Source organism: Bidens hawaiensis, unplaced genomic scaffold (genome assembly GCF_021521415.1).
Source record: "Bidens hawaiensis isolate Kalapana, Puna unplaced genomic scaffold, B.hawaiensis_p1.1 tig00019230_1, whole genome shotgun sequence".
NCBI lineage: Eukaryota > Viridiplantae > Streptophyta > Magnoliopsida > Asterales > Asteraceae > Bidens > Bidens hawaiensis.
The window spans coordinates 490515-505817 of record NW_027492918.1 but is presented as its reverse complement, the minus strand read 5'-3'; the positions used below and the strand labels follow the sequence as shown (position 1 = coordinate 505817).

Genomic DNA, 15303 nt, shown 5'->3' with positions numbered 1-15303 from the left:
GTGCCGCGCCTGCAACAGGTATACTTTATTTATCTTCATCTGGCTGAATTGTTATTAAACCTTTCCTCCTTTGAATGTTTGCAGAACCGGCGACGGTAGGAGATGAGCCACAGGCGCCACAAGGTGCTGAGGCTGCGCCGGGGGCTGCTTCGGAGTCCCCTGTTCTACCCTCTGAAAAGGGTAGAATGAATTTTATGGCGATGTTCGCCGCGCGAACAGAATTGCGCCAATGTATGTTTTGCACACTTGTCTTCTTTATTTTTCTTTTGGATTCAGTCATAAACCATTTTTCCTTGTTGATTTGTTCATAGGAGTTGTAGCTGGCGTACAAGTTGCTGGCGACACTCCTGGCGCCGTTGGCGGCGCCGCTGGTTCTGGTCCTGCTCCTGCTAGTGCTGATTCTCCCCTTATTGGGGTTACAAAAGAGCAGGAAGCCGTATTGCGCGCCGAACTGGCGGCGTCGAGACATCCCTCGCCTCCTCCTACGCGCAGCCCTCTCCGCGAGGCTGGTTTGGAGCCCCCCAGGTCGCAGGAGAAGAGGCCTATTCAAGAAGATGAGGAGGATGAGGGGGCTCAAGCTGAGGGCTCCTTGGGAGACCGCGCCAGCCCTGCGATGCCACAAGTCTTCGCAGCGCATACTTCTGGTGGGGCTGGCGCTGACTTTTCTGCTTCATCCCCGCAGGTATGTTTTGATTTGTTGCTCCGCTGCGCGTACCTCCATATAAGTATGTTTTATGACTTAGAACATTTCTTGTGTTTTGTAGGAAGGTGACCACGTTTATCGCCCGAGATGGAATATTAATGAAGAAAGTTCCTTCCAATCCATGGGCGTATGCGAGGACTTCTGGGCTCATGCCGTGCCTCCTACTGAAAGGAGGTATCAGGAGGAGCGCACTCGCGCTGACTTGCTCAACGATCACATTTTCGCTGGGTCAGCTTTCTTTGCTGCCTCCCAAGAGCTTCATCGCGATTATATTAAAGTACGCGATGCTCTTGTGGCAGCCCAGCAAGAGGCTAAGGTGGCTGCCTGGAACCTTTCTGATGCTCGCGCACGAGCTGAGAAACTCCAGGCGGAGCTCAGCGAAAATAGAGCAAGTGCCAACACCGCCTATATTAAGCGCGGGCATGAGCTCCAAGCTGCGCGGGAGAAGCAGCAGTTGGTGGAGGCCGAAGTTGCCAAGTACGCGCGTAGAGTGCGTGTCTTGGAACAGCAGGCTGAGGCGCGTGACCAAGCTATCGTCCAGAGTATCACTGAAAAATCATCACTGGAGAGCGAGGTTGCGCGCCTGAAGAGGGAGTTGACGGCCGCGCAGGCCGATAGAGATGAGGCCTTGGCGACGGCGGCGTCCAGCCAGGAAGCACTTGGTGCTGCGCAGGCGGAGAAAGAAAAAATCTTGGCGGCAGCAGCGTCTGATAAGGAGGAGCTACAAAAGACTAAGGAAACTGTTGAGTTATTAAACTCCCAGGTTCCTGTCCTCGAGACGTCTGTTGCTGGCCTAGCGCAGGATCGCCAATGGCTGGTGTCACAGGGCATAACTCGCTGCGCTTTGGCGATGAAATATTCCGCCGAGTTTCAGGCCCTTGTGATGGACTGCAATACCGCCGCGCGCTTGGTGGGCCGAGCTGAAGGGTTTACGGATGGGTATGACTATGGCATGTTGAAGAAGAACCCATCCGAGTACCCTTACAAGAGCGACGCGGCCTGCGCGGACATGGCCGCGGTGGGGGAAAAGTATATGAATACTCCCATCCCCATCCTTATGCAGGTACCTTGACCTTAATGAGTGTTACTTGACTAATTTTTCCAAGTGTTTTGTACTCAATATTTTTCTAATGATTTTGCAGATAGCTGCGCTTGCTGACCAGCCCGACCTCGGCGCGCTAAAGAAGTTGCTCGATGAATGCGAGAGGGCTGGTGGCGATGATGGTGGCGCGGGGGATGTTGCCCCTGCCAGCGGCTCTGGCGCTGCGAATGAATCTGCTCCTGCCACCGTCGTGATAGAAGACTCCAATGAGGAGGAAGAACTTGACTATGGTCAGTTCGGAGATGAGGAGCAGGCCGCGTCAGATGCTGCGGGAGATGATGAAGGTGATGAAGTGGCTGACGTCGACGTGGAGACTTGAGAAGCCCTTCATCAAATTTTACATATTTAATTTTTTATACTTGTAATTTGTAACTCATCATACTTGTAAATTTCAATCCAATGGAATGAAACTTGTTTTCTCTTTTTCACATCTTGCGCATTTCCATTCATCTCTTCATGTTTGCTTGTAGATATAAGATATGCTTACACGTTAAAATAAGAACAAGGTTGTAAGGAAATTATTCACTTAACCTCTGTTCTATTTTGTTTGTGGTTTCGCAGTATCTTGCTCATGCTGACATGCGCGCTAACTTTTCATTATTTCTTTTTTGCGCGTCGTTGTCGCGCGGTATTTATATGGAAGTATGAGTTTAGCCATTACATGTCAGCGTGTGTTACTCAGATATCCACTATGATTCCGCGCGCGACCTCGACCTGAGACCTTAACATGATATGGCATGTACTTTGCCTTAGTTGTGTTTAAGGATTTTTATGATCAGGCTGCGCGGGATGTAAGATGGATGTTTGTGAGTGTTTTGAGCTAAGGCTCTTTGTTTTGGGCTAAGGCCCTGACGTTTTTAGAGTTAAGACTCATTAACGTGTTTGAGCTAAGGCTCGTAAGTTTGGGCTAAGGCCCTGGCGTTTTAGAGTTAAGACTCGTTAACGCGTTTGAGCTAAGGCTCGCGCATGTATGTTTTACTTCGCTTTATTTTGCTTTGAAGTCAATATAGTGTTGTCATATTGTTCCAAATTAATAAAGGAAGTGTGAAACATGTATGCAAAGGTAATAGAACAAATATTGAAAGATAGCGCGACAAATATTGAAAGATAGCGCGAATCATCATTCATGATGGCTTAAAAGCCTTGATTACATATTTGAACTTTTTACATGAAGCATTTTCTAAGTTGTGCCGCGTTCCACGCGCGCGGTATCTTTTTTCCATTCAAATCTTTTAAAGTGTACGCGCCTTTCCCCAAATCTTCTGAAATTTGATAAGGTCCCTCCCAATTGGGGGACATTTTTCCTGGGGGTATTGCGCGACTAGCTTCATTGTTTCGAAGGACAAAATCATTTTTCTTGAAGTGGCACTCTTTAACGCGCTGATTATAATATTTTTCCAGCTTTTTCTTGTATCTGGCTTCATTAATGATAGCCGCTTCTCTGCGCCCTTCAAGCAAGTTAAGGTCCAATCTTCTTTCGCGCTCGTTATCAGTTTTGCTCATCATGAGTACCCTATGGGATGGGCATCCAATTTCTGCTGGGATCATAGCCTCTGTCCCATAGGTTAGGCTGAACGGGGATTCGCCGTTGCTAGTTTTGCTTAATGTCCTGTGCGCCCACAGGACATTAGGTAACTCTTCGACCCAAGAATGGGATTCTCCCTCCAACCTTTTCTTCAGCCCATTTAGCAAACTTTGATTCGCGCGCTCCACTTGGCCATTCCCCTGAGGGTGGTAGACGGACGTGAAGATTTGGTTGATGTGCAATTCTTTGAGCCAGCTTGATATCTTCCTGTCAGTGAATTGTTTGCCATTGTCGCTCACAATTTCCATAGGAAGGCCAAAACGGCAAATGATGTGGCTCCAGATAAATTGCTTCATCGCCTCAGCTGTGATTTTTGCTAGTGGCTTGGCCTCAACCCATTTTGTGAAATAGTCTATCGCCACTACCAAAAATTTCACTCGCCCTTGCGCTTGCGGCAGGGGCCCCCACAATATCAATGGCCCATTTGTGGAAAGGCCATGCGGAGGTCACTGGAATCAAGTTGTTCTTTGGACGCATGGTGTTTGGCGCGTAGCTCTGACATGCCTTGCATTTTTGGATTTCTTTTAGCGCATCCAAGTACATGCCTGGCCAATAGTAGCCTGAGCTCATTGCCTTGGCAACCACCATGCGCGGACCAGCTGTATTCCACAGATTCCTTCATGAATCTCCCTAATCACATAGCTTGCTTCTTCAGCATCCAGGCATTTCATGAGCGGTCCAAGATAAGAGCGCCGATATAATGTACCATCAAGTAGTTCATAGTTCTGCGCCTTGTGTCTTATCTTTCTCGCCTGTGCGCGATCATCCGGTAACGTCCCCTCCTTCAGGAATTCCATTATTGGAGTTATCCAGGATGAAGGGGTTGTATGAATTACAAGGACCGATTGCGTTTGTACTGACGGGTTGCTCATCACTTCCACCCTGACATCTTTGCCAAAGTGATCAAAATTAGTTGATGCCATCTTACTCAACGCGTCAGCGGACTTGTTTTCGCTGCGCGAGATGTGTATGATTCTGAAGAAGTCAAACTGCTCAACGAACTTTTTTGCCTGCTCTAGATATAGAGGCATTGTGTTCTCCTTGGCGTCATATAGGCCGTTGACCTGAGCAGCTACCAAGTAAGAATCAACATGGGCCTCTAGCCTTTTAACTCCAAACTTGCGCGCAATGCGCAGACCAGCCAGCAGGGCTTCATACTCAGCCTCATTGTTGGTACTCTTGAAGTCCAACCTAATAGCATAAGTATATTCATGATTATCAGGGTCCACCAGTTTGAGGCCTGCGCCGGACCCTTCGCTGTCGGAGGCTCCATCAGTGAATAGCCTCCAAACATCTTCTTCATCATTTGCTCGCGGAGGGTCTACCTCGCGCTGAGCTTCTTCAATCTTTCCCTCTGGGATTTCCGTGATGAAATCCGCCAAAACTTGACCCTTTATCGCTGGACGGGGCTTATAAGTGATCGTGTGTTCACCTAATTCCAGCGCCCACTTTGTCAGCCTTCCGGAGAGCGCGGGGCGTCGCAAGACTTGCTGGATGTTGTAACCAGTCAGAACTTCAATAGGATGACCATTGAAGTATCTATGGAGCTTGCGCGACGCGTGTGTTAGTGACAAAACTAACTTTTCCATGATGGAATAGCGCGTCTCAGGGTCTGTGAGCACCCGACTCACATAGTATATTGGCGTTTGGATCCCCTTGCGATCCACCAATAATACTGCGCCGATCGCGCGGTCTCCAGCTGACAGGTACAATGTAAGGGTTTCGCCAGGAAGTGGAGCTGTGAGCGCTGGCAACTTTATGAGACATTCTTTTATCTCAGTGAAAGCTTGCTCAGCCTCAGGCGTCCACTTGAATTGGCTCTTCTTCAAACAGTTCCTCAAGGTGTTAACGAATGGAGTAGATTTGCTGGCGTGGTTCGCTAGGAACCTGTTGATTGACACCAATCTACCATTCAGCTTCTGAACCTCTTTCATGGTGGATGGTGAAGGCATGTCAAGGATGGCTTCCACCTTTTCAGGGTTCACCTTGAAACCATCCTTAGTGACCATTACACCAAGAAATTTCCCCTCTTCTGCGCCGAAAGTACATTTGCTCGGGTTGAGCTTCATGTTAACTTCCGTTAGGCGCTGAAGAGTTTCCTCGATGTCTTTGAGCATTTGTCTCTCCTCCCTGCTCTTGATCACCAAATCATCAACGTAGACTTCTAGATTTCTTCCGATTTGTTCACTGAAAACCGAATCCATAAGTCTCTGATAGGTTGCGCCCGCATTCTTTAAACCAAAGGGCATTTTTGTGTAACAAAAAACACCCTTGTCGGTTCTGAAGGCAGTCTTGTCTTCATCCTGTGGTGCCATTTGAATCTGGTGATAGCCTTTGTAGGCATCCAGGAAACATTTGAGCTTGAATGGCGCCACGGAGTCCACCTTTGCGTCGATGTTTGGGAGGGGGTAACAGTCTTTCGGACATGCTTTGTTGAGGTCCTTGAAGTCAATACACATTCTCCATGACCCGTTGCTTTTCTTTACCATCACAGGATTGGCTACCCATGTCTGGTATCGGATCGGGCGGATGATGTTTGCGCGCAACAGGTCCTCCACTTGCTCATTCATGGCCTTCGCCTTTTCATCCCCCATGATTCTCTTTTTCTGAGCAATTGGCTCCACCGACTTGAACGTGTTAAGAGAATGTTGCGCCAAGTCTCGCGGGACCCCCGTCATATCGGAGTGTTGCCACGCGAAAACCGACGTGTATTTTGTGAGCAACTTTTTCATTCTCAATCTCGTTTCGTCTGAAATGGTAGCGCCAATTGTGACCGTTTGCTCTGGGAATTTTGGGTTTAAAATCCACTTCTCTGGCGCATTGTCAGCCATTGGAAGTTTCATTCTCCCTTCCCGCGGCGTGCTTGTCACTGCGCACAAATGATCGCGGTAAACAAATGTTACGCCTGTTGGTGTAGGGAACCCCAATGCGCCGTGCGCTGGCGACGGTACAACATTAAATTGAGCAATCGTTCCCCTACCCAGGATCATATTGTGGCATGACGTGGTGGGCAAGACCAAGAAGTTGACAACTTCGGCTCGCTTGTGCTCATCATCCCCCATAGTTAGTTCAAACTGAATCTGGCCTAGGGGATGTATGATTTCATTTGAGACACCACAGATTGGTGCGTTCACAATTTCGAGCCGCGCTTGGTCTGCCGGGTCTAACTTTCTGAAACACTGCTCATACATAATGTCAGATTCGCTTCTAGTGTCCACCAGGACCTTTGACACTTCGTAATGAGCAATGTGTGTGGTGATGACGAGAGGACTGCTTATTGAAGGGCCTCCCCTGATTCTTGGGAAGATGACTTGCTGCTCGCGCCAATCTCCGTGGATTTGCGCGCTTCTCTTTTTTGACGTCTGCCCTTGTCGTCCCCCCTCAGCCACACAGATTCTTTTGTATTTCTTGCTGGCAGAGGCTCCTTCCGGTTGCTCATCTTCTATTCTTTGGTTTTTTACCAAGTGAGCCAGCCTGCCTGACTTTACATCCTTCTCGATCGCATCCTTTAAATGATGGCATGCGTCGGTGTTGTGGCCCGGGGACCTGTGAAATTCACAATATTTGCCACTGTTTTGCGGTCCCTTGTAGTGTAGTTGCTTGGGGGGCTTGAATTGGACATTCTCAGTACTTAACACCTGTGAAGGTGTTTTAGTGAGGGGCGTCCATATTCTTGGCAGAGGTCTGCTAGGATCTCTGCCGCCCTCCCTCTTGTCACCCTCCCCGCGATTACGAACTTCTTTTTGGGGCTGTGGTGAAGTTGGTTGCGCTTGTTTTTTCCGCGGAAGAAAAACTTGTTGGCTGCAACCTGGACCATACAGAGTTCTGTTTGGCCCTCTTCTCTTTGCTGCGCGGTGATTCTGCCTGATGCGCTCTTTCTCTTGCCCTATCTTGGGCAATCTGTTTCTCATTTCTCGCGAAAACTCGCGATGCCTCCATTAACTTGGCCCACGTGGTGGGCATACCATCTTTGCTTACGAGAGCCCGGCGGAGTTGATCACTGCGCGCGCCTTGTATAAAGGCCACGCGCAGGAGCTGCTCAGTTATACCCCCGATTGCCAGGGATTCCTGATTGAAACGAGTGATGTAATCTTCAATCGTTTCATCATTCCTGCGTATGCAGTGCATGATGTCATCAGGATCGCGCGTGTGCCTGCGCTGCTGTACGAAGTGGGCTTGGAACTTTTCTAATAGTTCCTCGAACCCATCAATTTGCCCTGTCGGCAAGCTCTCGAACCATACCCGCGCTGCGCCCGTGAGGCAGCGAGCAAACATATGACACCATGTTGGCATCGTCCAGCTCTCTAGGTTTCCCGTGTTATAGAAACCTTGCAAAAAGTCATCTGGATCTGTTGTGCCATCATATTTGCCCAGACCACTTGGCATCTTTGTCTTGTGCTGGATGGGAGCCTGCGCGATGCGCGCAGTAAACTTTGAGTGTTTTTACCAGGATGGCTGGTCTGTAGGGCGTGGTTACGTCCACTTGCCCTCTGACCGGTGGGCTGTACGGCATGTGCAGATCCAGATCTGCTCTGGCTCCAGGCGCCATGTTCACAGGCGCGCGGAGCTGTGAGCCTCCTGCATGAGTATCCCGTGTCTTCCTCATGCTATGCACTTCTTCATCACTTAACTCAGTGTGTGCAGTGTGAACAGAATGTCCTTCTTCCGGCGCGCGCGGCCTCTTTGTAGTCTGCTTATCAAAAGCTTGCCTTTGTGTTTGGTCGGCTAGCTTCTTCTGCTTGACCATTTCGTTGTACTTTTCAATCAGACGCCGCTGCTCGTTTATGAGCCATTCATTTGGATCATTTGCTTCATCTTCTGGACCCATTGGTCCTTTCAGCTTCGCGCCGGCCATATTTTGTAACGTGAGATCGTCTGGAGGAGTTTCAGTCTGGCCGTGAGGGGTTGTGACGAAGGGACGGTTGCTGGTGGTACGCGTAGAATCACGCGGAACCCTCAGAACCTGCTGTCCGTCGTTAACACCCTCACGTTCAATATCCTCCAGAGCTTGATCAAAGTTACGAACTCCAGAAACCATGGTGATTGATTTTTTTTTTTTTTTATAGATCTGATGAGATCTGATTGCCGTTTGTAACAGTGGATGGCGCCAATGAAGAAACGTGGATCTACTCACTGGTAGCAGATCTACTTTCCTCGGGTGTGATTATACTATTTCACCGATGGTTCTTCTGGATCAGTGTTCTTCCACCTACAAAATGAACAGCGCCGTTACTTACCCCTCAGAAAGGGACAGAGGGGTCCTCTTTGGGGTAACCCTCCGGCGTGAGAATCAGTATATTTGTGGAGAAGATAATAATGTGTGTCAGAGAATCTCAAGGGTATTTGCTTAATTGCTCAATACCCTTTGGTTGTGAGACTGTGTGATTGTATGTAACTGACTGTGAATGAATGTGATTCAATATGATTGAATGTGTGATCACTGCTTGTAACTGTCAATGATTGAGTATGAATGTCTCATCAAAGTGGAGTTGATGCTGTATTTATAGTGCTAGGGTTACCACCGGTTGGGCTCAACCTCGTTGGCTTCCTCCAATCGCACTGCGCCACGTGTCCTTTGGGACACCTGGCGCTTTCTCGTTGGTTGTAATCACGTGGTAACACATGTGTCATGCTGAGTTGTCGACCTTTCATTTGGCAGCTATCAACATCAGCATATTCTTTCTCCTTAAAAAGATGCCTTCTGGAAGGTTGTCTGATGTGCACAATCAAGGTTGCCCTAATCCTGATTTGGATAAGGACGAGGTTGATTATGTGCACGTATGATATGCGCTCACCCTGAGGATGCGCGGGGTCTTCTCTTTATTCTCACGCGCAGATATTTCATGCGCAGATGTGATATGCACGAGCATTTGATATGCGCCGCGCGCTGATGCGCTGCGCGCATATGTGATGCGCGAGCATATGTGTGCCTGGGCAGATGCGATATACACGGGCATGTGATATGCGCCGCGCGCTGATGCGCCGCGCGCATATGTGATGCGCGAGCATATGTGTGCCTGGGCATATGATGCCTGAGCATGTTTTGTATGCGCCATGCGCATAGGTTTTGGCTTTGTGCCTTCATAATGTCTTTATCTTGTGGGTTGACCCGCCTTGCTCGGTGTTGAGGCGGGTACATACCTCTTCATTTGATATGATTGTTTGATCCGTCTGGGCTAACAATTTCAACTAAATAATATAGGCTCAAGATAAACCAAAAACAAATTTAAATTAAAACAATAATGATAAATTTTGATCTATTTCAAATCACCCCTTGAGATCAACATATCCAAACAAGTCGACGATCCATTTCGTCTAACATATAAATTAAGTACAACCATACAATTAAAAAAGATAATTCGTATTTTTATAGGTTTATGCCTTGAAATCTTGAAGCATATTTAAAAGAAATAGTTTAGACATAAATGCGTTTGAAGTACTAGATGCATGAACATGACTTAACAATATTATATTAAATTCACGTTTATTGCATTATTATATATCCAAAACTACGTTTATTAAGGTTTATAAATGTTATTTTAGTTAAGATTAAGATATTATTTTGTGTGTGTTCAAATATTTTCAAAATAAAAAAATGGCCCAGAATCACATGGGACAAGTTGTGCAAGTTGAACTAAACTAAACAAGAACCATGCAACTTGGATGTCCAATACATCATGAACCAACCTTCATATCCATCCATACCTTCTTTAATTAACCATTACTTTTCAACAAATATCCTTTCTTTTTTATATATAAATAAAGAAAGATGCATTATATTTTACAACAAAAAATTCAATTACATAAAAAAATGCAACTTGCACAAGATATTTTATCAATCAAACCAGTTTTCTACTTTCAAATTCATTTTTTTAAGAGAGTCTGAAACTACCTCAGTAGTCTAGTGATTTTTTCTGAGACATGTTTTACATTTAACTTACCCATAAACACCATTAAACAACCCACTGAGTCATGTTTTAAACGTGAAACCATAAAGATCACAAGTCTCGACTCTCGACATAATAATCTATTTAAAAGCAAGGGTAATTTACACACAACATATTTTATCGAACAAATCAGTTTTCTACTTTCATCTCATTTTTTAAAATTGTTTAGAACTACCTTAAATAGCCGAATGACTCATCCGTCAATACCAGCTTTTACATTCCAGTCTTTCATCACCTGATAACACCATTATAGAGCCAACCCACCCCAGTAGAAAAACGCTACCAAGTCATTTTTCAAATCTAAAACTATAAAAATTTCAAACATCAACCATCACCCCTATTCTATTAAACAAGTTTATACATGTTTTGCAAAACTTTAAAAAAAACAAAAACACGATAATCTATTTAAAGCAAGGGTAATATTGTCATTTTCAACTTTATCCTTGGTAGTGTGTTGATATCCTCCCATGGACACTTGGATACCTCCTCTGCAAAACAAAGCATGAACTCATCTCACGAAACCCTAATTTATACCCCCTTTTTACTCATCCATTTCATAATCCAACTTCGACCCATATCAATTCAACACAATCGATTCATACCCGTTTAATCAAATTGCTTTATTCCCTTAATTTTCGATCGATTTTGCTGCTCATCCATGTTTCAAGAGTCAGCGATTTAACAAGGTAATTGATTGATTTCTGTTCATTTTGCCTTAATTTTTCAACCCATGAATTTGTTTGGTGTAAAGATTGTTAATTTTGTATTAGTTTAGGTGATTACAATTATTATTAGATAATGGGGTTTTTGATTATTGATTACTCGATTATTATATCGGTTAATTATAATTATGTGTTTGTTGAATGTTGATTATAATTTGTGTTATTATTGAATACTCAATTGTTAAATATTATTATCTACTTGTTCCAGTTGCTATTGAAGTATCAAGTATGCATTTTATTTTTATTTTTAATTACTGCAGAAAATAAATTTTGAATTTTTGGGTTATGGAGTAATATAAATTTATAGTCTTTATGAATTATTTGAAAAAAATTAGTCTTTTTTTATTATTATGTACTTGTTCCAGTTGCAATTGAGTGTCAAGTTTGCATTTTTATTTTTATTTTTATTTTTTAAATTTTTAACCACTGTAGAAAATCAAATTTTGAATTTTGGGTTATGGAGTAATCTATATCTATTTGATAATATATATAAACGAAGATATAAAAATCCTATGTGTCGCGATGTGGTCGTTTCCCTTTTTTGGAGTCACCAGATTTGCTTGATTTTTAAATGGAGGTTTCTCATGCATTTGACCTGAATTCATGGGCATGGGTCTTACCAAACCCAGATATTTCTTAAACGGGTTATAACATCTCATTAAATTAAAAATTATTCTCACCAAATTATTGATGTAAAAATCCTATAAAATAGGACATAATAAAAACTAATATCTTATTTCTTTTAAAGATATATATATATATATATATATATATATATATATATATATATATATATATATATATATATATATATATATATATATATGTATACTAGACGGGTGCCCGCGCGATGCAGCGGGTGTTTGAACCTATTAATCACGTACAAATATAAGTGTTTATGGTTCGGTTAAAACCTTGAAATCGTTTAAACCGGTCATTGGTTTGACTTCTTTTTTCTTTTTATTTTTTACTTTCAGTTTGTTGGTCGGTTTCAAAATTTTCAAAACGTAGTGAACGGTTGGTTCGCGGTTTATATCGGCAACGGATCATATGAAACCAGAAAAGACTGTAAATTAACCTAATTGCAGCATGATTTCTTTTGTAATATTTGTTGTTATTATTTCATGTCCTAAATCTTCAATTAATATTTACCATTTATGTGGCTAAAATTATCATTTTTTATTTATGATCATCTCAAGTATCATATTATGTTGGTTTTTAGTTAACATTTAGGGTACATTTACATTATTAATTATTTTAAACAAATTTATTATTAAAGTTTAAACTGTGAAACCAAACCAGAACTAGGCCGTTAGTAACGATTCGGTTTCAACTTTCAATGGTTGAGTTTGGTTTTGGACGACAAAAAATCAGTATTAACGGTTGGACTCACAAGTTAACTTAAAAATCATAAAAACCAACACTGAACACCCATACGTAACATATTAATTTATTTAAAATGAAAAAAAATTACAACAATATTATATCCAAATTAAAGAGAATAAAATGCTCGTTTTTATGGTGCAATTTGTTTATAAAAATATTAGCGTATGAAAAGGCTATAGTCGTTTAAAAATCATGGGTGGGAAGTTAGTTTACAAGTTAAATTAAAAACATAATATGGTTAAAGATGAGGGACCAAACTTGTAAGTTGAATAGATTGTGTTTAAAAGACATATTTACCCTTACTAACACATGTACCTCATGCTTTAAGTGTTGTAAATTACTTAAAAATGGGTGTCTTAATTTACCCTTGTTTGATGTGTTATATATAGTATAGATATATTATTTACATTAAAAAACCAATTTGATAGTAAAAAAAATAAACAGGTCTTGAGTCTCATCAAACTATAAGTATATTATTAACTTTCATAAATATTATTTATAATTAAAAAAATAAATTTATAGTAAAAAAAAATAAACGGGTCTTGGGTCTCATCAAAACCATATAGCTTTTAAACCAGGTTATAACATCTCATATATTTGTGAAACAATTTATAATCAAACCATAAGTATATTATTAACTTTTATACAATAAAAAAAATATAAATTCAAAAAATAAATAAATATTAGAATAAACAATATGAAACAACCCCCGTAATACGGGGGATAAAAACTAGTATAAATATATAAAGATACAATCTTGAATTACTACGGAAAAAAAGCTGGTCTTTTTGCATATTATCAGTTGAGTGTATATGAATTTCTCACAAGTTAAAATTAAAACCGAGATTATTATTTTGGCGGGTACTTAACGGTTTTAGATGAATGCGTTTATTTATTGCAGAAAGCATGAACTTGGCCGCTTGCGTATCTAATTACTTATGGAAAAGTCATCAGCGTGTTTTGGGTTTAATGACATAAACACAAGTGACGTCACCGTTCGTTTAAGTAACAGTAAAGGAAAATCCGAATTGTTTTATTCGCATTCGTCAATTCTTAAGGAAAAAAGCAAGTATTTTGCGGATAAACTCTCGGATCCAAATTGTGATGCTTTTATTGATATCCATTGCTTAGATTGCAACTATGACCACCATGTTGACTTATTAAAGCATCTTTATATTCCAAAAGATTCTCTTTCGGAATCTTGGAGTTCGGTCCACTCGGCTGTTGGTGTTCTTCAGTTAGCAACGGAGTTTAACTGTCAAGAAGTTATAGAAAGTTCCATTCAGTACTTGGAAGCGGTCCCGTGGGAAGATAAAGAAGAGGAATTAATATTGCAAGTGGTTCCAAAACTGGGTCCGGTTGCAATGCCTGTTTTGGCTCGGGTTCAACCTGTTGACTTTTCCGCTACCAAAAACGTTTTCGTCTCGGCCATCCGTTACACCACATCAGTCGCGTCACCATTACCGCCTTTTGGGGACGAGTTGAAAACTTCGGCTCAAGAACAAGTGGAATACATGTTAGGTGACGACGATGAAGAAATCCCGTTAGTTATCGCGGATGAAGAAGTCAAATCAGAGTCAAAGAAAGGACTTTTGAACATTTATTCTTTATTCGATAAAGATCTTTCGTGTTTGCTTTTACAGACGGATGATGAGTCAGCAGAGAAGAGAGTAATGCAGTCTCTTTCGGATCTTGGCTGGATCTGCAACGTTCTTTCGAAGATGGACTTAATGAAAGAATTCGTTGACCAATGGATTGACTTTTCTAGTAGGATAATCGGAGTTATGGAAGACGAGTTATTGAATAGTAGCATGTGGGGTTTGAAGTTGAAGATTATAGAATTAAATTATAAGGTGTTAGACGCGGTTGGATACGGAAACGTGATTATTCCACCTGCACGTCGTGTGGAGTTGGTGAAAACATGGCTTCCGTTTATAAGAAAAATGAAACCTGTTCTTGATTCAATCGGGAATGAGGAAACGGGGTATCCTTACAAGATGAGTGATGAATTATGCGAGAATATTGAAGGGACGATTGTGGCGTTTATAACAGCACTTCCGTCGAATGATCAAGCGGATATTTTGGCAGATTGGATGAATGGGGAGCAATTAAAGTATCCGGATTTGAGTGAAGCTTTTGAGATTTGGTGTTACAGAACAAAATCGGCGAAAAGAAGATTGGTTGACGGGTTGGATAGAGTTGGTAAAGCTTATGTGAGCTTGTAAGATTACTGTGTTAATTGTTGTAAGGTTAAAGAAAGTACCTTGATTTAGTTGTTTGCAATTTACCATTGCTAATTTGAAGCTTTTTCTTGACTTCTTGGATTGTTACTTGATTTTTGGCATCTTAAAGTTGAGTTGATGTCATGTTTGCTTTCAAGCCATTGTTTCACTTCTATTTTGGTATGCACACATCACATAAGTATATTCATTAGAACACTGAATTTACTTATTTAATTGTTAATGAAAAACCTAAAAAAATACATTTTTATGCTGTTTTGGGTCTATAAAAATTTGTATAATTCGTCGTTTAACTTGAATAGGTACGTGTGATGATTGTTGGGTCGACGGTGGCTTAGCAGTTATTGATCGCACGGGTGATGTTTGTGGGGCCGAGCCTCGCTATTTGTCGACTTGTAACACGAATGATCCTTGGATTGGATGATCGACTATTATATGTTTACTTTTCTCAAAATAACTATATACTTCTATTTTCAGTTACAAATTATTTAATTCTTTGATTAACCAAACCACCGTGTCAAAGAACGTAACAAGAAATCCAAGTTACTCTTCCTACAATTGAATACCCCCCCCCCCCACCCCCCTTCTTAGATCGCTTCGACTGTTCTAAAACACCAT

The 15303-nt window shown here is 42.2% G+C and overlaps 1 pseudogene across 1 annotated transcript; it reads left to right on the top strand.

Moving 5' to 3' along the window:
* The first annotated feature begins 10786 nt into the window (after positions 1–10786).
* On the top strand, positions 10787–14760 carry LOC143557939 (BTB/POZ domain-containing protein At3g05675 pseudogene; annotated as a pseudogene). Its single transcript, XR_013139650.1, has 2 exons — positions 10787–11023; positions 13347–14760. The product of XR_013139650.1 is annotated as a BTB/POZ domain-containing protein At3g05675 pseudogene (transcript).
* Positions 14761–15303: the final 543 nt, after the last annotated feature.